Below are 24,807 nucleotides of genomic sequence, written 5' to 3' on the forward strand. Positions count from 1 at the left end.
GTGTCGTAGTGCAACTGTTCCTTGGTTGTTTCCGATTGGTTGCCCGGACTTCTCGCGGCTAAACTAACTGGCTGGAAGGCGGCGTGAAGAAGGTGATTCTGTTCAGCGACCATGATGCTGAGCCCGTAAATGAGAGTCTGTTACCACTATTAATAGCTATTCTGTTCGGGCCCTACACATAACGTTATATCTAAACCTCTCTACAGTTTTATGGGTAGGAGTTATAATCTCCTTTTTACAAATGGGGAATTTGAGGCTCAGAAAGGCTAATTGTTGCAGGTGTCTCTCTGTCGCCAAAGACAGTTCTACTTCCACTATACTTAAAGCCTCTGGAGAACGACTTGCAGGCTGAGAGAAAGAGATCTATCTTAAATGAGGGAAGAAATGCACGTTTCATTGCCTGGTCTGGGTAGCCTTTCCGGTGTGGGAGTGGGAGGTGGGAAGGTTTTAGATTCACAGGTCCTTAGATTGAAGGGACTCTGGAGGAACACCACATACCACCCCCGCATTAGCTAATGGGGAAACCATATCTAGAGATTGTATCCATGCCAGAAAAGGCAGAGCAAAGACAACTCCAGTCTCCTGGCTTCTAGGATAAGATGTTCTTCCACCACCCACCATTTAAAAATAAAAAATTCTGAAATGTTTTTAAAAGAAAAGCACAGAGTAAACACTTAACGCACCCACTATCCAGAACGAACAGATTTATGAATGAAAGAAACAGAGCATTACAGATAAAGCAGGTGTCCCCTATTCTCAGTTCCACTCTACTACCACCTTCAGGGAGGCAGCCAGGATCATGAATTTGATATGTATCTTGCCAATCTAGGTTTCTAAACTTAAACTATTACTATGTATTATAAACAATATGTAGAATGGTTTGGGGTATTTGAAGTTTTATATGAATGCTATTTTGTGTATTGATCTGCAACTTGATTTTTTCACCAAATTCTATGTTTTTGAGAGCTATCCACATTGATAAATATAGCTAGACTTTATCAAATAGATTTGCCACAAATTATTTGGGAATTCTAATAGTGATGGATGTTTAGGTTGTTTCCCATTTTTCACCGTTACAAACACTACTATACAGTCTTCTCAATATCTTTTCCCAGTTTCTCCTTTTAATTAATCTCAAATTGTCTTATTTATATGAACAGAGCTCGCAACTGGTGATTCACATGCCACTTTTTTTTTTTTCAAATTGGTTGCTAATGGCTAAAATTGAAAGAATAAAAAAAAGGATCTGTGGCATCCCATGAATTAATGGGAAGATCTGACTACATTAGATCTGCGTTGTAGCCTGGCAACAATGGTTCAAGCTGAAAAGCATCTGCCTCCTTTACATCAGTTCAAGTAATATCTAGTTTTTCTTTATCTTTAGTACCCAACTGAGCCCTGTAGCATTTGTGTTTACAACCTGCAACATGATGTAGGGACACAGGAAAGCACCCTTCTAAATGTACATATTTCAGGTATTCAGAAATAGGTATTCAGATTTTGAATACCTATTTGAAGTCCCTATTTCAGCCACACCCTGTGATAGGAGGTCAGGATGCATCTATCAACAAAAGGTATAAGAGCTTTATAGTCAGAGATTTTATATTCCTGATATAAGAGACTGACAAATTAGTATGCAAATAAAATAGTTTTCATTTAGTCAGATAAGACTCCGAAATAACAGCTTAAGTTCAAAAGTAGTTTGTACTGAAGGAGAAGTATCAGGGAAGGCCTTCCCGAAAATGCAACTTTGAAGTAGAGATATGAATGAAGTGCATGAGCCAGCCGTGGAATGATCTGAGGGAAAGGAGTCCTTGAGTGCCAGGCACGGTGGCTTTTGCCTGTAATCCAGCACTTTGGGAGGCTGAGGCAGACAAATAGCTTGAACCCAGGAGTTGGAGACCAGCCTGGGCAACATAGCAAAACCCCATTTTTACAAGAAATGCAAAAATTAGCTGGGCGTGGTGATACAGGCCTGTAGTCCCAGCTACTTGGGAGGCTGAGGTGGGAGGATCACCTGAACCCAGGAGGTCAAGGCTGCAGTGAGCTATGATCATGTCACTGTGCTCCAGCCTGGGTTACAAAATGAGACCCTGTCTAAAAAAAAAAAAAAAAAAAAAAAAAGAAGAAGAAGAGCATCCTTGAATAAAACATATGGCTAAAATGCAGGCCATTAGGCAAAATGAACTTTAACATGTTTGAGGAAGCAGAGGGTTAGTGTGGTGACATGTACTGAGCTAGGCACCGAGTGACGCAAGATAGAGTTGTTGTAGAGGTACAATTTCAAGTGTGATTTCTTTTATCTAAAATCTAGAGTCCCTCCCTGAAAGAAATGATCTTTCAGGTTTTCTATATTTTCCTTTAATTCCATTAAACTGTAAACATCCCTTCTTTGGATTAACTGTTAAATGTATACCTTGAATAAATTACTCCAATCAGATACTTTCTTCCTGAGGATTATGTTTAGAGGATGGGAGCTTTGATTAACAAGACCCTTCCCCTGCCTCCCAGTACTCATACATTGTATAGCATAGGTAGGTAAGGAGGAGTACTGCTGGCGAATTTCCTAGTACTGGCAGTGGAGAGCCATTGAGAGAAAAATCTGCTGGGGCCCCAGAAATCTCTATTTTAAAAAAATATTTGTGTTATGGAAAATTTGAAACATATATACTGAGGAAGACAGAAAAATATAATGAATCCCTCATCCAGCCATTAACCCCTGGTCAGTGATATCAATCAAATACTTGTTATCAGTGATGTTGACTCTGACCCTTTGTGGAATGAAATTTTTGTTGCTTTTTTTTAGGGTGCTATGAAGATAAGAAAAGAAACAGATTTCAAAAGAAAATTATAACTGAATTTATACTTACTAATTTTTGGTATCATCTCAGGTAATTCACATGGACACACATAAACACACCCACAAGTGCAGCTAGAAGTACATCACCCAGAAACTGTCATTGTCCTTGTACATTGTATATACAATGCAATCATTTCATACTGTGGCCAGAAAACTGTGATTTCTGTCTTGCAAAGCTGTATGTAGTAGATAATGTGATAACCTGTAATATTGATCTGAAAAATATGTATTCAGATGAAACCTGTAAAAAAAAATGCCCCTCTTCCGACATTTTTCAGTCTCTAGTATTATGTTGAAGTAAATCTCAGGTATAATTTAATCCCTAATATTTTAATATGGATTGCTAAAAGATTAAAACTTTTAAAGACTTCACCACAATGCCTTTATGATTCCTAAGCAGCAACAAATGGTTAATGTTATTAAATATTCAGTAAGTATTCAAATTTCCATTCGAATCGGAAGTGTGATAACTTTTTTCACATTTTACTTGAGTCAAGAACCTCTCTTTCTGTAAGGTCCTCAGGTGATGGATGGGTTTGGAAGCCTTTCTAGTACAGCCTCATTTGTTGAGCTACAAACATGCATTGTCCTTTCCCTTCAGAAAGTTAGGGTGCTGTGAAAGCAGGAGTCCCCAACCTCCAGCTGTAGACTGGGACTAGTCTGTGGCCTGTTAGGAACTGGGCCACACAGCAGGAGTTGAGTGGCCAGTGAGTGAGCATTACCATAACCTAAGCTCCCACCTACTGTCAGATCAGCGGTGGCATGAGATTCTCACAGGAGCCGGAGCCCTAGGGTGAACTGCGCATGTAGGTGGGCGGCGCTCCTTACGAGAATCTAACTAAAGCCTGATGATCTCAGGTGAAACAGTTTCAGTTTCATCCCCAGAACACCCCCACCCAATCCATGAAAAAATTGTCTTCCACAAAGCCCATCCCTGGTGCCAAAAAGGTTGGGGACTGCTGCTCTAAAGGGGAAGGAAGGTATCACAAAGCAAATGGATATTCTACCTCAGTGCCTGAAGCACAATCATTCCTGTGTTGTCCTTTGTGATTCTTATAGGGAAGAGGTGTTTTTTTGTTTGTTTCTTGTTTTTGTTTGTTTTTACCCAGAAGCCATTCCATCATTTTCTAAGTGTGTCTCCACCTCCATTTCCCCTGATGCCAGAATGTCTTGGCCAAGATAGTCACTGCTTAATGCCTCTTTGCATGCCTGGCTCAGGAAACAGCTAAGAAAAAAAAGATAAGAAGTCATAAAGCAGAAACGAGCTTGGCATGTTCACGGAACTGAAAGAATGCCAGCGTAGTGGTCTGGAGTGCAGGGGGACAAGAAGAGGTAGTATGAAATGAAGTCCCCAAGGTTGCCAGAGGGTCAGGTCAGGAAGGGTTTTTTAAACCAATATAAGAAATCTCTGTTTTTTTTCCCTAAGCACAGCAACAGGCATTGGAGAGTTTTAAGGCATGACATGGTCTAAGTTACATTTTTAAAAGATTGTTCTATAGAAGAATGGAAACAGGAAGTCCAGTTAAGAGAAATAGCCCACAGTGTGGTGTTATATAGGCTTGCTTTACAACTCAGACCTGAAAAGATAAGTTATTTCAAAAGCCATGGTGTACTATGACTACTATTATAAAACTTGGTAAGATTCCTTCTTTGAGACACCCTCTAAAAAAGGTGCCAAGAGATTGGATCTGAGCTGTCCAGCACTGATGGCCTTCGGAGAGCTATGCTATTGTAGATGAGCGAGCCTTCTGGGAACTGTTAATAGTGAAAGGAAGAATCACTTGGTGAAGAGCTGTGAGCCACCATTTCTGCAGGAGCGTGGTATGGTGTCATGGAACGTGCACCAGACCAGGAGTTGGGGGAAACCCAGTTTCTTGTCTACTCTAGGCTGTACACTTTTTTTGTTTTGTTTTGTTTTGTTTTGAGACAGAGTCTCACCCTGTTGCCAGGCTGGAGTGGAGTGGCAGGATCTTGGCTCACTACAACCTCCACCTCCTGGGTTCAAGTGATTCTCGTGCCTCAGCCTCCTGAGTAGGTGGGATTACAGGCAGGCGCCACCACACCCAGCTAACTTTTATATTTTTAGTAGAGATGGGGTTTTACCATGTTGGCCAGGAAGGTCCACCTGCCTCGTGATCCACCTGCCTCGGCCTCCCAAAGTGCTGGGATTTCAGGCATGAGCCACCGTGCCCAGCCTCTAGGTTGTACATCTTAAGCATTAGTGAGAGACCCAAAAATGAACACAGAGGCTTTTTTTTTTTTTGAGACGGAGTTTCATTCTTGTTGCCCAGGCTGGAGGGCAATGGCTCGATCTCAACTCACTGCAACCTCTGCCTCCTGGGTTCAAGTGATTCTCCTGCCTCAGCCACCTGAGTAGCTGGGATTATAGGCATGCACCACCATGCCCGGCTAACTTTATATTTCTAGTAGAGATGGAGTTTCACCATGTTGGCCAGGCTGGTCATGAACTCCTGACCTCAGCTGTTCTGCCCACCTTAGCCTCCCAAAGTGTTGGGATTACAGGTGTGAGCCATTGCGCCCGGCCGACGCTCTTACCATTTTTAGTATTTTGTTGTTTTTGTTGTTGTTAATGGCATTGGAAAACAAGGGGCAAAACAGACCTTAAAAGTTATATGGGCCAGGTGCAGTGGCTCATACCCGTAATCCCAGCACTTTGGGAGGCCGAGGCAGGTGGATCACGAGGTCAAGGGATTGAGACCATCCTAGCCAACAGGTAAAACCTTGTCTCTACTAAAAATACAAAAATTAGCTGGGTGTGGTGGCATGTGCCTGTAGTCCTGGCTACTCGGGAGGCTGAGGCAGGAGATCGCTTGAACATGGGAGGCGGAGGTTGCAGTGAGCCGAGATTGCACCACTGCACTCCAGCCTGGTGACAGAGCGAGACTCCGTCTCAAAAAAAAAAAAAAGAAAAAAAAAAGTTATATGGACAGACATTTACAAGATTCCTACATATATGGTTTTTTATAAACTTGCTTTCATCATTAGGCTATAACTTTCTTGAGGGCAAATATGTTTTATTTGATTTTTGTATCCTAAGCACACTGCAAAGAACGTGACATAAGGTAGGTGCTCAATAAATGAGGTAGGAATGAATGAAACTTCCTGATTTTATTTCTAAAAGTAAAGTGATTCCAGCAGCCCCTCTTTAAACCAAAGTAGGCCCAGTCATAATGCTAATCAGATGGCATCACTACCGCCCAGGCAAGTGCTCTTTTTTCCTTAGCAGAGCAGTTCTGGCTACACCAGCCTTTCTGCCAAGTGGTTTGAAGAAGGAACCCATCCTAAAGCTTAGGGGAATCATTGACTGATTGGTTCTTTAAAAAAAAACCTTAATATTTGGGATGGTTTCAGGTTATGATTCTACAAAATTTACTTTTAATCCAGTTTCAAGTTCAGACTTCCTTTTTAAGGCCAAGAGTAAACAGGATTAGGGGACGGTTATCAGCAAGACAGATTCTTGGTTCTTGTCATAGGAACACTCCAGCTTTAGAAGGTTTGTGTTACAGACTTAACCAGAAAGCAAAGGATATGGGTCAGCAAATTGGCCGTAGTGCGTTACAACCCTTCCTTCAGTTTTATCTCTTTTTGTTGAATTTTAGTCCAAATTCAGCAATATTATCATGGAGAACCACAAGACTGCTAAGAAATATGTATAGAGATAGCTTACAGTATAGCAGAGGAAGAGGAAGGAAGGAAGGCGAGAAAGAAGAAAGAAGGAAAAGAAAGAGAGGGAAGGAGGAAGGGAAGCAAAGGAAAGGTTTCCATAACACTTCGTTTGTATCTCTATTTTAAAGTGTTTATTTAAAACCCAAACTGCTACCACTCTGAAATTTAAGAAATTGGCGTAATTTCTGTCAGTGGGGAAATATTAAATATAGGGCTAAGAGAAGGGATGAGACTTTAGGTAGAAGACCCATTGTGTCGTCTGATAGTCGGATGTGCATAGGTGGGCAGGAGGCTGAGTTTAAGGATACGAGATTGAGAACGTTGAATTATTCTGCATAATAAAGTTGGAAGAATTGTTCAGTGGGGTGAGTTTGGGGGTTGGGATTATTGCTAAGAGATAGCCAAAAGAAAGAGGTCGGGGGCAGAGGGAGAAAGGCCTGTCAAAGTGGTAGGAAGGAAGAAGACTTTAAAAAGAGAGTCTATTATTCAGTCTGCAATTGTTAATGTTACTGTAAATGGACACGCCAACACACACACATACACACACACACGCACACGCATCCCGCATGCTCTCAGACATCAAAATAAATCCTCTATAAGTTCACAGCTTGTCATGAATGAATCATTATGATAATCAAAGAAAAGGGGTTGTGTGCCACATCTTTGGGAGATTTCATGAAGATTGAAGATGAAATGTGTGTAACAATAAGGAAGTCCAAAAACTGAACTGTGTCAGATGAAGCAGGAGCTTAGACTAAGTCCAAGTTGAATGGGAAAATGACAAATCACTCGAAGGAAGTAGGTCATATATATCTTTATATTCTCAAAGCTTAGCATAGTGTCTGGGATGTAACAGAAACTTAGCAAATGTTCATTAAATGAATGAATAAATGAGGAAAAAGTAGATTCATATGATAGCAAGTGACAGAATGGCATTATTAAATCAAGTGTCAACCTAACTCACATTTCTTATTCCAGAACTGGAAATCAGGTTCATCTTAGTCATACCTGCCTCTGATCTCCAGGTGGCAGTATTTTATCATATTAAATTGTTTTGAGACAACAGATTCCATTTACTTTTTGAGAAAGGAGAACATAAATGCATTTAAAATAAAAATTCAGTTCTGTAGCTCATTTCTATAATTGTACAGAACTAAGTAAGAGATAGAATATGATTACATGAGATTATAGATTTATCCCATGAGATTATAGATTTATCCCCCAATTTCATTATAAATGAGAATTATTGGTGGTTCCTGAATTCAACCAGTTTCCTAAACCTTGAAGGTAAATACATATTGGTGTGCTTTGTTTACAAAATATATGTATTTCTTCAAAGTATGAAAAGCTGTGTGTGTGAGAGAGAGAGAGAAGAGAGAGAGAGACACAGACAGAAAGAGACAGAGAGCAGTAATATGTTTAGAAGTAATTCACTTCCAGGCCAACCGTGGTGGCTCATTCCCATAATCCTAGCATTTTGCAAGGCTGAGATGGAAGGATTGCTTGAGCCCAGAAGTTCAAGATCAACCTGAGCAACACAGTGAGACCCTGACTCTATTTTTTTTTTTTTCTTAAAGAAGTAATTTACTTCTACTAACAGGATAACCAGATTAAGTAGAATGGCCTGTCAAATGTAAATTTCAGATAAACAAGGGATACTCTATTCATATAAGTATGTCTCGTGCAATATTTAGTGCATACACTAAAAAAGTATTCCTTATTTTTCTGAAATTCAGATTTAACTGGGAGATCTATAATTTTCTTAGCTAAATCTGGCAACCTTACCAACAAATATTCTGTTGTTACTGTTAATTCCAAAATGAACATCAAGGGAGACCCCACTTCTACCAAAAATAAAAAATTTAGCCCGGCACAGTGGTGTGCACCTGTAGTTACGGCTATTTGGGAGGCTGAAGCAGGAGGATTGCTTGAGCCCAGGGGTTCAAAGTGGTAGTGCACCATGATGGTGCCATCGCACTCCAGCCGAGGCTATAGAATGAGACTCTATCTCTAAATAAATAAATAAAACAAAACAGAACTTCAAGTCTGCAAGGCAAAAAATTGTGTTTCCTTATTTGGAGAGATAAAAAGAAAGTAACAGGCAGGGATGGCTTTCTTGTGAGTCTAACTTGATTCCTCTTTGTACTCTACCCATTGGGAGTCAAGCACCTCAGCTGAGTAACTTATCTTCGGGAAACTGAGCTCTCTAGCAAGTGCAGATGGTAAAGCCTAATTATTTTATATAAATGCTGTGTTTTACAGCACCTGTGAGACTGGTTGCAAAAGCCAGACCCTGTGAACAATCGAAAATATCCCAGGCCCCTTCACCCTCTGATTTATATTTTCCAGGAGTACCTGATCCATAGCAGCTATGAAAACAGAAATAGATGAATTGCTTAGGAAATAAATTCCCTTTCAAAAAAGTAAAGGATTTTCTGGTAAATAAAATGAGATATAGATTTATACACATTTAGATATTTAATATAAACATTCTATCTTCCAGGTAAACTGTGCTTCAAAATTTCATTTGTAAATAAACTCCTGAACTCAAATAAATTTTCCATAGAAACAGTATTATGAGCGGCAGTCAGGTCTTTTGGTTACCCAGTAAAGGTATATAATTAGTTGATTATATGACTGAAACACTGCATTTGCAGTTAAAAATATGTTTTTTTTTTTTTTTAAGATTGTAATAGTATTTTTTAAGAGTAAAATTTAAAAGCTTTTTTTTTTTCTTTGAGACAGAGTCTCACTCTCTCTCCCAGGCTAGAGTGCAGTGGTGCCATCTGGGCTCACTACAACCTCCGCCTCCTGGATTCAAGCAATTCTCATGCCACAGCCTCCCAAGTAGCTGGGACTACAGGCGCACGCCAACATGTCTGGCTAATTTTTGTATTTTTAGTAGAGACAGGGTTTCGCCATGCTGGCCAGGCTGGTCTTGAACTCCAGACCTCAAGTGATCCACTTGCCTCAGCCTCCCAAAGTGCTGGGATTGCAGGTGTGAGCCACCACGTCCATCCATTGAAAAGCTTTTTAAATATTGAATGTTTGTGTTTGCAAAAATATCAATAACCTATGTTTATTTTGTTCTTGCCTTATTCCTGACAATTCTAAGTGATTATGTGAATTAACCCTTTTAATTCATATAACCCTAGGGGGCAGATTCCATTATGATTCCTCTTTACAGATAAGGAAATTGGGGCAAAGATTAAATAGCTGCTCCAAATTATACAGCTACTGAGTAGTGGAACTGGGATTTGGATCAACCACAGGCACATTAACCACTGTACACCACAGTTTCATTAGCTTAGGATAAAGAAGGACCTGAACCATCTGAGAAGATTGTTAAGGGGACATCTGATCACCATCTGATCACCATGGTACATGGTATTGTTCTCTGAGCCTAGAACGGTTCAAGGTAAATGGCTGGTCTTTCCCTTAATTTAGGTATATGATGAATAGTACTTTTGTGCTTGTCAACTGTAATGGAGTTGTTTTGGAGTTTATAAATGGAACAAAGGCTGTCAGAAAAAGAAAGATTTACTTGAGTAACTGGATAATGGTTAATAAAAGGTGGAAGAGGATTAATGAGTACATGCTTGTGGGGTGTGAGAAAGATATTGCTGGGGTGGAAATAACTGAGCTGAGACCTGAAAAGAAAAAAGAGGGAAGAATTTGACTTTACATAATTATTTACATGAAAAGGGAGGGGAAAATGAGAGGGATAGTGCCCTATATTATGGTTTGTTCTAACTTGTTTAGATGTATAATAACCCATTGTGGTTCATGTACCACAGCTATGGCAATAGTGGATTTACCAGGGGCCCCTACTCCAAATGATAGTCTTATGTCCTTAAGAAAGCGTCCAATTTTGACCTCAAAGTAGTTGTCTTTGGGCACCCCCTCCACCCTCTTTCCTATCCCAGAGCATTAGATATGAGGTCATGAGAGTGAAGGGGAAAGAGTCCTGGATTTATTGTTGGGGAAACAGAGTTCCAACCTGCTACCTAACTAGTTCTCCTTTTGTGAGTTAAAGTCTTTGAACCCTTCTTTCCTAAGCTGTGAAAACAGGCATGATTTTACCCACTTCATGGTTTTGTTGTAAGCATTAGGGGAGGTGCTGTATGTGAGAGCATTGAATAGAAAGCATGACTGGGGGGTCAGGAGGGGCAAGGGTGACCCTTCCTGTGATCCATACTCATCTGTGGCCATGATAGGGGCCTCTCTCACTTAACCACCAGTAACTGTTGACCAAGGGAAGGATCTAGGTGTTTATTTATCATCTACTATGTATGCTGTAGAATGTTAGTGTTAGCCAGGAGCTTGGGTTCAGAGATGGGCTGCCTGGGTTCAAATCCTAGTTCTAGCTGTGTAATTTTGGGCACATAATTTGAACTCTCAGAACCCCCTTTCTTTCCTGTGATGCTGGAGTCCTAATGAGACCTTCCTCAGAGGTTAGCTGTGAGGTAGGAGACAGTCTGTAGGAGTTCACAGTCTATTGGGAGAGACAGGTTTGTAAACAAGCGATCACAATGCACCACGTGGTAAAGTGCAGTCATGGAGATAGGAATAAAATGCTTTGGTAGCATGGGGAGGGGGACAGGTGGAAGGGGAGACTAACCTGGCATAAAGGTTCAATGAGAGACATGAGATGTGTGTGTGTGTGTGTGTGTGTGTGTGTGTGTGTGTGTGTGTTCGTATGTATACATAGACACATACACCTGTTTGGCCAAACAAAACCGTTCCTGTCTTCAGGCCTAAGGATGAAGCTAAGCTAGCTGACCAGGTACTTTATGCCTGGGCTCTGTGATCTCCATACCCGCTTACTCTGCCCCCACTTGCTATTCTCTGTCTTTGGAGGCACTTGCATGACTGTTTTTGCACATTCTGTTCCCCGACGTAGAATGCTCTTCCATATCTAAACACCTCCAGAGCTCAACAGAGATAGCAAAAAATATCAAGAGTATAAGAATAGCCAAATAAACAATACAAATAATTTCAGCAGTTTAAAGTTAATAAATACCCATGATTTACATGCATAGTCTCATCTATGCCTTTTTAGTTTTCTTCTTCTTTTTTTTTTTTTTGAGACAGAGTCTCCCTTTGTTGTCCAGGCTGGAGTGCAGTAGCGCGATCTTAGCTCACTGCAACCTCCACATTCCGGGTTCAAGTGATTCTCCTGCCTCAGTCTCCTGCCTCAGTCTCCTGCCCCACCCACCTGCTGGGATTGCAGGTGCCCGCCACCATGCCCGGCTACCATCTAAGCCTTTTTAAAACCTTAGAAGACAAGTACTGTATTTAATCCTATTTTAAAGTGAGGATTATTGAAGGTAAAATCTACTAACTAGCCTTTTGTAAGTCACACAACCGGCCAGTAGTACAGCTAGGATTTTTGCCGAGCTCTGGCTAATCCTAGAGCTTGCCTCTTAACTTCTATTGTCTCTCAAAATTAATTCCTTGGGCTGGGCATGGTGGCACATGCCTGTAATCCCAGCACTTTGGGAGGCCAAGGCTGGCAGAACACATGAGGTCAGGAGTTTGAGACCAGCCTGGCCAACATGGCAAAACCCTGTCTCTACTGAAAATACAAAAATTAGCCAGGCATGATGGTACATGCCCATAGTCCCTGCTACTCAGGAGGCTGAGGCAGGAGAATCACTTGAGCCTGGGAGGTGGAGGTTGCAGTGAGCTGAGATCATACCACTGCACTCCAGCCTGGGTGACAGGGCAAGACTCTATCTCAAAAAAAGAAAAGACTGGGCACAGTGACTCACACCTGTAATTCCAGCACTTTGAGAGGCCAAGGTGGGTGGATCACCTGAGGGCAGGAGTTCGAGACCAGGCTGACCAACATGGAAAAACCTCATCTCTACTAAAAATACAAAATTAGGCGGGCATGGTGGCGCATGCATGTAATCCCAGCTACTCAGGATGCTGAGGCAGGAGAATCGCTTGAACCTGGGAGGCGGAGGTTACGGTGAGCTGAGATTGTGCCATTGCACTCCAGCCTGGGCAACAAGAGCAAAATTCCATCTCAAAAAAAAAAAAAAAAAAAAAAAAAAAACTCNGCCAACATGGCAAAACCCTGTCTCTACTGAAAATACAAAAATTAGCCAGGCATGATGGTACATGCCCATAGTCCCTGCTACTCAGGAGGCTGAGGCAGGAGAATCACTTGAGCCTGGGAGGTGGAGGTTGCAGTGAGCTGAGATCATACCACTGCACTCCAGCCTGGGTGACAGGGCAAGACTCTATCTCAAAAAAAGAAAAAGACTGGGCACAGTGACTCACACCTGTAATTCCAGCACTTTGAGAGGCCAAGGTGGGTGGATCACCTGAGGGCAGGAGTTCGAGACCAGGCTGACCAACATGGAAAAACCTCATCTCTACTAAAAATACAAAATTAGGCGGGCATGGTGGCGCATACCTGTAATCCCAGCTACTCCACAGGCTGAGGCAGGAGAATCGCTGGAATCGGAGAGGTGGAGGTTGCTGTGAGCCGAGGTCACACAATTCCACTCCAGCCTGGGAAAAAGAAAAAAAACTCTGTCTCAAAAAAAAAAAAAAAAAAAAAAAAAAAAAATTAACTCCTAGTAAAGTAATTCTGCAACTTAAATATTAAAACAAAATTGTCCTTATATGTAATCTATTAGTTTTATTGCCTCTCTTATTACAATACCCATCATAGGCCGGGTGCGGTGGCTCAAGCCTGTAATCCCAGCACTTTGGGAGGCCGAGACGGGCGGATCACGAGGTCAGCAGATCGAGACCATCCTGGCTAACATGGTGAAACCCCATCTCTACTAAAAAATACAAAAAACTAGCCGGGCGAGGTGGCGGGCGCCTGTAGTCCCAGCTACTTGGGAGGCTGAGGCAGGAGAATGGCGTCAACCCGGGAGGCGGAGCTTGCAGTGAGCTGAGATCCCGCCACTGCACTCCAGCCTGGGCGACAGAGCGAGACTCCGTCTCAAAAAAAAAAAAAAAGAAAAAAAAAAAACAATACCCATCATAATATTTTTATTTTTCTAAATTGCAAAAGTAAAGTTTATTATAGAGAGTTAGAAAATATAAATAACCAATATAACAAGAGCAAGGAAATTGTTATCCAAAATTTCACATTCTAAATGGGAAAACCCCAATTTTAATCAATAGGGTACATACTGTATGATTTCATTTATATGACATCCTAGAAAAGGCCAAAACTGTAGGGGAAGAAACAGTGATTGCCAGGATCTGGGCTACCAAAAGCATCAGGGCTAATGGGAATGTCCTATATGTTGATTGTGGTGGTAGTTACATGAGTGTACATTTTATTAAAATTAATAGAACTGTACACTAAAAATAGTACATTTTATTATATATAAATTATAACTCAATAAACCTGACTGAAAAGCATTAACACCTTGCCATATATCTTTCTACTTCCACACTTTTTCCTATGCATATATAGTACATATATATCCTTTTATTTTTTAGAGATGGAGTCTCCCTCTGTCACCCAGACTGGAGTGCAGTAGTGTGATCTTGGCTCACTGCAACGTCCGCCTCCCGGGTTCAAGTGATTGTCACACCTCAGTCTCCCTAGCAGCTGGGATTACAGTCACTCACCACCACGCCTGGCTGATTTTTGTATTTTTAGTAGAGATGGGATTTCACCATGTTAGCCAGACTGTTCTTGCCCACCTCAGCCTCCCAAAGAGCTGGGGATTACAGGCGTGAGCCACTGCACTCGGCCAGTAAATATATATTTTCTAAAAATAGTTTACACTATATTGTTTTCCATTAAATATACTTTAGTTTTTAAAGCATTTCTATACTTATAGGAAAATTGCAAAGACAGTACGGGGGTCCCATATTCATTCCACCACATTATTAACATGTTACATTAGTATGATACATTTGTTACAATTAATAAACCAATATTGATGCATTGTTAACTGAAATCTGTAAATTATTGTGATTCCTTAGTGTTTACCTCATGTTATTTTTCTGTTTTAGAATCCCATCCAGGATACCACATTACTTTTTGTTGTCATATCCTTCTTAGAGACCTCTTGGTTGTGACAGTTTCTAGACTTTCCTGTGTTGATGACTGATATGATTTGGCTCTGTGTCCCCCTCCAAATCTCATCTCGAATTGAAATCCCCACGTGTCAAGGGAGGGAAGTGATTGGATTATGGGGTTGATTTCCCCCACGCTGTTCTCATGATAATGAGTGAATTCTCAGGAGATCTGATGGTTTTATAAATGGTAGTTTTTCATGAACTGTCACACTCACTCCCTCCTGCCGCCTTGTGAAGAAGGTGCCTGCTTCCACTTCGGCCACAATTGTAAGTTTTCTGAGGCTTCCCCAGCCATGTGGAATTGGGAATCCATTAAACCTATTTCCTTTATAAATTACCCAGTCTGAGGTATTTCTTTATAGCAGTGTGAAAACAGACTAATTACAGAGAACTTGGAAACTTTGAAGAGAGCTGGTCAGGGATATTGTAGGATGCCCCTTCACTGGAATTGACTTTTGTGATGTTTTTCCCATAGTTAGACTAGGGCGATAGGTTTTAGGGAGGAAGACCACAGAGGTAAAGTACCATTTTCATCACATCTATTTTATGTTTTGTAACCTTTTTTCACTCAAATATGTGTCAAAAGCATATTTTTTACTTGATACATATAAATCTATAGCCTTCTTGATGGTAATAATTATATTCTGTTATATGGATGTAGCATGTAATCACCTATTACTGGACACTTAGGGATTCACTGTGGCGTTTTCACTATTACAACAAATGCTACAATAGATACATTTGTGCAAACATCTTTGCAAATTTGTCCAATAAATATTATTATGTTTGGACATAGGTTCTCACTTTATTGCCCTGGCTGGAACGCAGTAGTGTGATCAAAACCCACTGTGGCCTTGAGCTGCTGGGCTCAACTAATCCTCCTTCCTCAGTCACCCAGGTAACTGGGCCTACAGGTGCACCCCACCATGCCTGGCTGCTTTTTAAAATATGTTTTGTAGAGATGGGGTCTTGCTATATTGCCTATGATGGTCACAATTGTCTGATTGTTTTTTTGTTTTGTTTTGTTTTGTGACAGAGTCTTGCTCTAATGCCCAGTGGAGTGCAGTGGTGTGATCTCAGCTCACTGCAAGCTCCGCCTCCCGGGTCGTGCCATTCTCCCATCTCAGCCTCCCGAGTAGCTGGGACTACAGGTGCCCGCCTCCATGCCTGGCTAATTTTTTGTACTTTTTAGTAGAGGCGGGGTTTCATGGTGTTAGCCAGGATGGTCTCGATCTCCTGACCTTGTGATCTACCTGCCTCAGCCTCCCAAAGTGCTGGGATTACAGGCGTGAGTCACTGTGCTTGGCCTGATTGTTTTATTAGATAATCCTGAGTGATGTAGAGTGTCTGAAGCAAACTGCATTCACTTTTTTTTTTTTTAAGGGCTTTTGGTAACATAGTACTAAATTGTCCTCCAGAAAAATTGTTACCTATTCAGTGCTCTGTTTCCTCAAATTCTAGCTAATACTGGATATTGTTTTTCATTTCAACCTTTGCCAATTTTAGTAGAAAATGTATTGTGTTGTATTGTATTTAATTGTTTCCCTATTGGTATCTTCTTCCAGATAGTGAGCTCCTAAAGGAAAAAGACTACATTCTATTCATTTTCAGATACCCAGAATCGAAGTTACTGTCTGAAAGAAATAGGCACTCAGCAGAAGGAAGAGCGAGAGCAAGGGAGAGAGGGAGGGTCTGAATCCAAGAGCAACTGTGTGATCTGACAAGATAATTCATGCTAAGGAGAGGAAGGGTTTTCACCATTACCGGGTGCAATTGTATCTGTCTGGGCCAATGCGCCATATGTATTATGCAATCTGAAGGGGTGGCACTACTGGTGTGAGCTTCAGACCAGGTAGGAGAGAAATCTGCACTAGACCAAAAGAAGGTAAACAGGATCTTAGCGTTTTCCTCAAATAACAAGAACAATTACTACAGATTTGTTTGACCAATTCTGAAAGGGAGGATCACCTTACAGTCCCTTTAAGCTGTAATGCCATTCATGTATTCTCTCTTACAGCTTTTTGGAACAATTAGGTACATTTATGATTTTCAGATCTTTTCCTGTTTTCCTTCTTTCTGTCAGTACCATCTTATATATGTCACCTTGCTTATTTTCAGTCATGGCTGCCAAAAATTTTATTTTTTTCTCCCTGCACACTTCCCCAATATTTTATTTATATATTTTCTTATAAAACCTTGACTTTCTCTTCTTCTACATGCTTTGAAGCTTTTCCTAAATCTTGATGTCAGTTATAAATTTACTATACCAATGAAGTGGTAAATGTTACTTTTTCAATTTATCACTGGAAGAATGATAAATCAAAACAGTATAGGAAAGGAAGATGTGTTCTTGGCCAGGCCCAGTGGCTCACACTTGTAATCCCAGCACTTTGGGAGGCTGAGGCAGGCAGGTCATCTGAGGTCAGGAGTTTGAGACCAGCCTGGCCAACATGGTAAAACCCAATCTCTACTAAAAATACAAAAAATTAGCCAGGTATGGTGGTGGGTACCTGTATTTCCAGCTACTTGGGAGGCCGAGGCAGGAGAATCACATGAACCCAGGGAGCAGAGGTTGCAGTGGGCTGAGATCACGCCATTGTACTCCAGCCTAGGCAACAAGAGTGAAACTCTATCTCAAAAAAAAAAAAAAAAAAAGAAAGAAAGAAAGAAAGAAAAGAAAAGGAAAAGGAATATGTGTTTTTATATTAAATATTTTAGTTTTATTTTCCAGTTTTGCAAGGTTGATTCATTTAGTAGGGTCTGAAAAAAGAAAAATGTTCTTGGAATGCTGATGGTAATTCAGTAATTGTTAAATTTTCAAATTTCAATCGGAGATTTTCTCAAGAGGACTCTGTTTAGAGTACACTTCTTATCTAAGAATTCCCATAGTGCTTTACAGAGATTCCATGTCCCTGCCAGTTATCATTTACTGTCTCCCTGGAATGTGGGAGTGCCCTTACTATTCTTCCAGTCTGACCTAACAGAGACTGGGCCCCAACTTGTAAGACAGAATGTTTCCTGCTAAATAAAACAACATTTTATCATAAATTAGCAAAATGATTTAAAAAAAAAAAGAGAGAGCATATTATACACTAGCACATGATAAAGAGAAATTCGAAGAGCCAGACATGTTTCTGGAGTAAAAAGTTCTGCAGTGTTAAAATTAATTTACGATCTTTTTATGGTCTATATTGAATCTCTCTAATTATTTATTTATTTATTTATTATTTTATTTTGAGACAGAGTCTTGCTCTGTCGCCCAGGCTAGAGTGCAGTGGTGCGATCTCAGCTCACTGCAACCTCCGCCTCCCGGGTTCAAGCGATTCTCCTGCCTCAGCCTCCTGAGTAGCTGGGATTACAGGTGCCCCGCCACTGCGCCCAGCTAATTTTTGTATTTTTTAGTAGAGATGGATTTCACCATCTTAGCCAGGCTGGTCTCCAACTCCTGACCTCATGATCCACCTGCCTTGGCCTCCCAAAGTGCTGGGATTATAGGCATGAGCCACCGTGCCTGGCCTATTTATTTATTTTTTGAGACGGGATCACACTCTGTCTCTCAGGCTGTAGTGCTATTGTGAGATCACCGTCGACTTATATTTATCTTATAGAAATTAAAAATAAATTTGTTTCTTTGTTTTGCAGCTAGAAGAATTGAATTCTTCCATGTATCCTTTGCCAATTGGCAGTAGTGAAAAGTTTACAATTTATAATTTCTGGTGAATAGTCTCAACCAAGTTTTAGAAAGATGTTTTATTAGATATGGTGAAAAAAGACACGTAATATTATTCACTAGGGCCATCACTCTTACTCTTTGGTTTGTTTTCTTTTTTTTTTTTATTTTAAGAGACAGGTCTTGCTCAGTGATCCAGCCTGGAGTGCAGTGGCATGATCATGGCTCAGTGCAGCTGCAACCTCCTAGGCTCAAGTGATCCTGTCACTTTAGCCTCCTGAGTAGCTGGGACCATAGGTGCTGCCACCATGCCAGGCTGATTTTTTAATTCTTTGTAGAGACAGGGTCTCGCTATGTTGCACAGGTTGGTCTCGAACTCCTGGCCTCAAGCAGTGCTCCTGCTTTGGCCTCCGAAAGTGCTGGAATTACTGCATCCACGCTATAATGAATCTCTTAATAGCTAAATCTATTAGCAGAGGGAAGTAATTGATGCTACATTATTACATAAAAGAGGGCATTTATAGAATGGTGATAAAATTAAAACGAGCATTTCTTTGTGAAACAAACCATTGTTCCTGGTTGTTCATCAGGTAATTTATCATAAAATTATTTTTCCTTTATACACATGTGGAGTTATAGACATTTATGTTGAATACTTTAAAATTGTCTTTAGTTTTTTCTCATATTGCCTTAGTTTGTAGTAATTTAGAGTAATTAGAGTAATATGAGTAATTAGAGTAATTTCTCATATTGTCTTAGTTTGATTACTTAGAAATTATTCAGTACTTTCATTAAAACATTATTAATAGTATGATATTTGAAAAGGTAATATTCTCTATTGAAGTTAAATTAGTTTATGTTCTCATGGCACATATTTTGTTGATCTGAATAAGTATGTTACTTGGCTAACAATGCCTAGACAACCTCACTATTAACTCTAGCAATCTAGGATGTAGAATTGTGTTGAGATAAGTAGAAGTCAAAAGAAATAAAAGGTGGGAATCAATGAAGAAATTAAACATCATTTAAATTATCAACGTGTCCACCTGAGACTGTAATTGAGAAGGAAAAAAGAGGATCAGAATTGAGTTTCAAGAAGCAGCCTCTTGCTTTTCCTATCTTTAAAGGATCAAACTTGATAAGGAATCTAGAGTGTTTCCTTGACAATCTGAGGGAAGGAACTGTGAGCTCATGGCCTACTCTGTCATGCTAGAGTTTAGGCATTTAATAATCCATTGATAATCATCAGGCATTTAGGTAAATGAAAATGAACATATCTGCCTGGATCCCATTACTTCATTTCAGATCTTAAATCTTTTGTAATAACCAGAACATTACAGCAACATTAAGCCTTTCATATATGAAGTGATGTATTTCAGTAAAGGGATTTCCTAGGCTCTTGGTGGAGTAGTATGCAGAATGACTTCAGCCTCCTCTAATGTTTGGATAAAACAAAACCTTCAAATGGAATAAGTTCTGCTGTTGTATAAATCAGTCAAGATTTTTTAAACAACTATATAAGCTCAAGATGGTGGAGGCAAAATCCCCCACATAAAACATTAAGAGAACAATAAGAAGTATTCTCTGCTCCTATAATCTGCTTCTATCATGTCTGTGCTCTGCTCAAAAACCTCCTGTCTTGAGCCAGAGTGTGGTGCCATATGCCTGGACTCCCACCTACCTGGGAGGATGAGGTGGGAGAATTGCCTGAGCCAGGAGTTCGAGGCCAGCCTGGGTAATATAGTGAGAGCTTGTCTCTAAAAATTAAGCAAACAGAAAACACCCTAAAAACTGTCCTGTCCATCCCTCTTTTTTAGAGAAGCATGTCCCCAAATCTGTGCTTGGAAGACATGTATTCTATAAGATAGTAACAGATCTTGCTGAAAAATAAATGCCTATGTAGTTTTCCAAAATATATTTTAAATCTATATATGTAAGAAAATTCTAAGCGCCTGTAAGAAGTAATTAACATGGGATAATTTGTTTTTAAGAAATGGAACTAACTTCTGTGCATCAAAAAACCACTTTTAAAAAGTTATAAGAGACAATTGGCTGGGCGCGGTGGCTCATGCCTACAATCCTAGCACTTTGGGAGGCCGAGCCAGGTGGATCAGCTGAGGTCAGGAGTTTGAGACCAGCCTGGCCAACATGGTGAAACCCCGTCTCTACTAAAAATACAGAAATTAGCTGAGTGTAGTGGCGCGCGCCTATAATCACAGCTACTTGGGAGGCTGAGGCAGGAGAATCGCTTGAGCCCAGGAGGCGGAGGTTGCAGTGAGCCGAGATCAGATGTCGCTGCACTCCAGCCTGGGCGACAGAGTGAGACTCCATCTCAAAAAAAATAAAAAAAAAAATTATAAGAGACAGTAATAAACACTGTAGAAGATACGTGCTGCACATAAAACTGATAAATATTGATATCCAGAATATGTTAAAAATAATGGCAAAAAAATATGAGCAGGCAATTCACAGGGAAGAAAGTCAAAATGACTGATAAACACACAAAAGATGTTCAAACTCATTAGTAACTAGATCAATGCAAATTAAAACTAAAATAAAATGCCGTGTCTTATATTGGCAAAAAATTAAGTCTGATACTGTTAAGTAATGTCGAGATTAAACAGGAGTCACATACCTTGCAGGTGGGAATACAAATAAGTACCACTTTGGAGAGTGGCTTGGTAATAACTACTAAATTAAAGATGTGCCTAATCCATGATACAGTAGTTCCACTTCTAGATAAACTCACGTGTGCACAAGGAAATATATACAAAAATGTCCATCATGTCATTGTTTGTTAACAGCCAAAATGGGAAGCAATATACATGTCTAAATGTACCTAAACAGGAGAATGGGTATACTGTGAAATAGTCATTTGTTGATTCAATGAATATTTATTGAGCACCTGCAGTATGCTAGTGCTCTCTGAGTATTAGAAATATATCAGTAAACAAAATATCTGCCCTCGCAGAGTTTATGTGTTATTGATAGGGAAGAGGGAGTGACGGGTGGGTAGACAATTTAAGGCCAGCCGCAGTGGCTCACGCCTGTAATCCTAGCACTTTGGGAGGCCAAGGCAGGTAGATTGCTTGAGCTCGGGAGTTGGAGACCAGCCTGGGCAATATGGCAAGAGCCCACCTCTACCAAAAACATGCAAAAATTCACCAGGTGTGGTGGTATTCAGCTGTAATTCCAGCTATTTGGGAGGCTGAAGTGGGAGAATCATTGGAACCTGGGAGGTTAAGGCCTCAGTGAGTTGAGATCATGCCACTGCACTGCAGCCTGGGTGACAGAGCCAGACCCTGTCTCAAAAAAATAAAAATATGACTTATAAGATGGTGACGTGGTATGGAGAAAGAAAAAACAGAGAAGGAGGAAGAGAGAGCAGTTCTCGGTGATAATGGAAGATCCCACTATGAAGGTGACATCTGAGCAGGACCTGGAGTGGTGAGGGATCAGCCATGCAGATAACGGGAAGAGCATTGGGGACCTAGGAAGCTGCACATACAAAGACTTTGAGACAGTAGGATTCCTCGCATGATTGAGAAAAAACAAGGGAGCAGGTGCCTAGAGCCAGGTAGGCCTTAGCCCATTTTGAAGACCACTGCTGTAATCCAAGGGGCAAACATTTATTGAGTGCTCACAATATGCCAGGCATCATTCTAAGCTTTTTTTTAATACATATTTTTTCTTTTCTTTTATTTACTTTTTTTCACTGCAGACTTTGCCTCCCGGATTCAAGTGATTCTCCTGCTTCAGCCTCCCGAGTAGCTGGGACTACAGGCATGCGCTACCATGCCCAGCTAATTTTTTTCTTAGTAGAGATGGGGTTTCACCAAGTTGGCCAGGCTGGTCTTGAACTTGTGACCTCAGGTGATCTGCTCACCTCAGCCTCCCAAAGTGCTGGGATTACAGCCATGAGCCACTGCACCTGGCCTATATTTTTTCATTTGATGCTTATAGTCTTAGGGAGGCACTAGTATTTAGCCTCATATCATAGATGAGGAAACTGAGTCACAGAGAGAGTAACTCCTTCTAGATCAGTATACTGTGGTGTGCTGATTCAAATGCAACTGACTCCATAGGCAAATATGTTAGTTACTGGTGAGCTGCCTCTTGCATTTGTTCTCTCTGGAGTGTTCCCCCTATGCCGTTTGTCTTTCCTACCACTCCAGGCTGTGCCTGGGGTCACCTACTGGCCCTGTCCACTGTTGTCACCTAGAGTCTGGGTACCCTTCAGTCTTAGTCTGTCTTATGTTGCTACCACACATTACCACAGTCTTGGTAATTTATGATGAACAGAAATGTATTTGGCTCATAGTTCTGGAGGTTAGGAAGTCTGATAGCCTCGTGTCAGCACCTGGTGAAGGCCTTTATGCTGTCTCCCCCCGTGGTGGGAGGTAGAAGAGCAAGAGTACGCAACAGAGCAAGAGCAGAGGGGGCTGAACTAGCTTTTTATTAGGACCCCACTCTGGTGATAACAGCACGAATCCATTCATCCCCTAATCACTTAACACCATCACAATGGCGATGAAATGTCAACATGAGTTTTGCAGGAGACATTCAAACCATAGCACCTTCTTGGAATCTTGGAGTAGATGAGGTGGGACAGTCCTTCTTTCCCCTGGCCTCCTTATTATCTTTTCCATCTCTCCAACACTAGCCCAGCAGCCTGTACAGGCCTATGCAAATTTCCTTGATGAAGAGCTGGAGCAATTTCGCAAAGGAATATCACCAAGTCAGACTTTCTCTTGAGTGTCAAAAGAGAAGGCCAATTAACTTAGGCCGTTGGCTGGGCACAGTGGCTCATGCCTGTAATCCCAGCACTTTGGGAGGCTGAAGTGTGCGGATCATGAGGTCAGGAGATCAAGACCATCCTGGCCAACATGGTGAAACTCCATCTCTACTAAAAATACAAAAATTAGCCAGGCGTGATGGCAGGCACCAGTAATCCCAGCTACTCGGGAGGCTGAGGCAGGAGAATTGCTTGAACCCGGGAGGTGGAGGCTGCAATGAGCCGAGATCACGCCACTGCACTCCAGCCTGGGTGACAGAGCAAGACACTGTCTCAAAAAAAAAAAAAAAAAAGACTTAGGCCATTACAGAAAGAGGGTCCCTACTGAATACTTTCACTGTTCTTAATAGGAGAATGTTAAGATGGCTTAAGCACCTCCTTCTGTGGAATCTATTATCTGCTCATGAGCTTCAAACTTGATTAGACTATTTTAACTCAATAGTTCTTTTTTACTGATTTGGTGGCAGTAGTAGTGTTTTCCTCTTCCTTCTACCACACGTTTATGATGTTATTCTATTTCTATTAGAAATTAAACTTCTGTAGCCACACTCATTCCCCATGAATTTGTGGCTGAAAGAAGCCAATTTTCAAAGAAAATCCTTCTTGAGTTTCTTACATTGTTCCTGAATCCAAATGCAGAGCTCTGAACACTTTAAAGTGAAGCTGAACAATGGCACTAGTAGTTTATAAAGAGCTGGGAAGAAGGTGACAAAAACAAGGCCCAGAGTGGTGTTTATGGTCTGTGCTCCCATTTGGGTATAAAGATACTCTCTCTGCAAGGACACCTGAGACACAGAGAGCAGCGATGTCTCAGGGGAGGTGAACTAAGATATTACAGCTCAAGGGTAGGCGGAAGGGAAACTTGCTGTTTACTCTTTCCTTTTTGTATAATTAGACATTTAGGGTTTTTTGTTTGTTTGTTTGATTGATTTACCATTATACACAATACATTTTTCAAAAAAAAAGTAATACGAAAATTAACATTCTGAAGGTGAGCTATTAAAATATTACAGTAATTTTGGAACAGCCTATTTCAAAAGTACTTAAATATTGCAAAATATGCTTTTGCTTTTTCCCTTTGCTACAGTGAACCTTGTGAAATGCAATTTTTATACTATACAGCAGTGACAGCGAAATGAAGGAGTAGACCTAAGGCAGTGCCTGATACAAGAACCTGACCTGCAGCATTACTCTGAACATCAAGTGGTCACATTATGGGGAAAGAGATCCCCTTCTCATGTAAAAATATTTTTGCATGTTGTTTTGTATAATAAAAGTGTGGAATGGGTGAGATTTAGCATTATATTTAATTTGTTCTTACTAAAGTCAGTGTTTTGATTTTTCTGTGGGTTAGTTGTGTTAAAATTGGGTAAAAAACAATTTATCTGACGGGACATTTTTGGCTGCTTGCTTTAATCCAGGCAGGCACCGTATCTCCTGATCTTCTGATGGTGTTTCATCTAGATGTTCTATTCAAAAGCTTTTAATTTCATTTTTTCTTGTCTTGTCTTTTTTTTTTTGTTTGTTTGAGATGGAATCTCACTCTGTTGTTACCCAGGCTGGAGTGCAGTGGCACAGTCTCCAACCTCTGCCTCCCAGATTCAAGCGATTCTCCTGCTTCAACCTCCTGAGTAGCTGGGACTACAAGCACGCACCACCACGCACAGCTCATTTTTGTATTTTTAATAGAGACAGGGTTTCTCCATGTTGGTAAGACTGGTCTCGAACTCC

The 24,807-nt window shown here is 40.8% G+C and overlaps 1 long non-coding RNA gene across 2 annotated transcripts; it reads left to right on the plus strand.

Annotated features, from left to right (window-relative positions):
- The first annotated feature begins 20 nt into the window (after positions 1-20).
- Positions 21-24,356, plus strand: LOC108513285 (uncharacterized). Of its 2 annotated transcripts, none has more exons than XR_001880849.1 (3): positions 21-92; positions 2,807-2,891; positions 24,164-24,356. It is a non-coding gene; the product is annotated as an uncharacterized LOC108513285 (long non-coding RNA). The 2 variants fall into 2 exon arrangements; XR_001880848.1 differs by lacking the exon at positions 21-92 and adding an exon at positions 122-214.
- Positions 24,357-24,807: the final 451 nt, after the last annotated feature.

The sequence above is a fragment of the Rhinopithecus bieti genome, unplaced genomic scaffold (genome assembly GCF_001698545.2).
Source record: "Rhinopithecus bieti isolate Rb0 unplaced genomic scaffold, ASM169854v2 scaffold_31173, whole genome shotgun sequence".
NCBI lineage: Eukaryota > Metazoa > Chordata > Mammalia > Primates > Cercopithecidae > Rhinopithecus > Rhinopithecus bieti.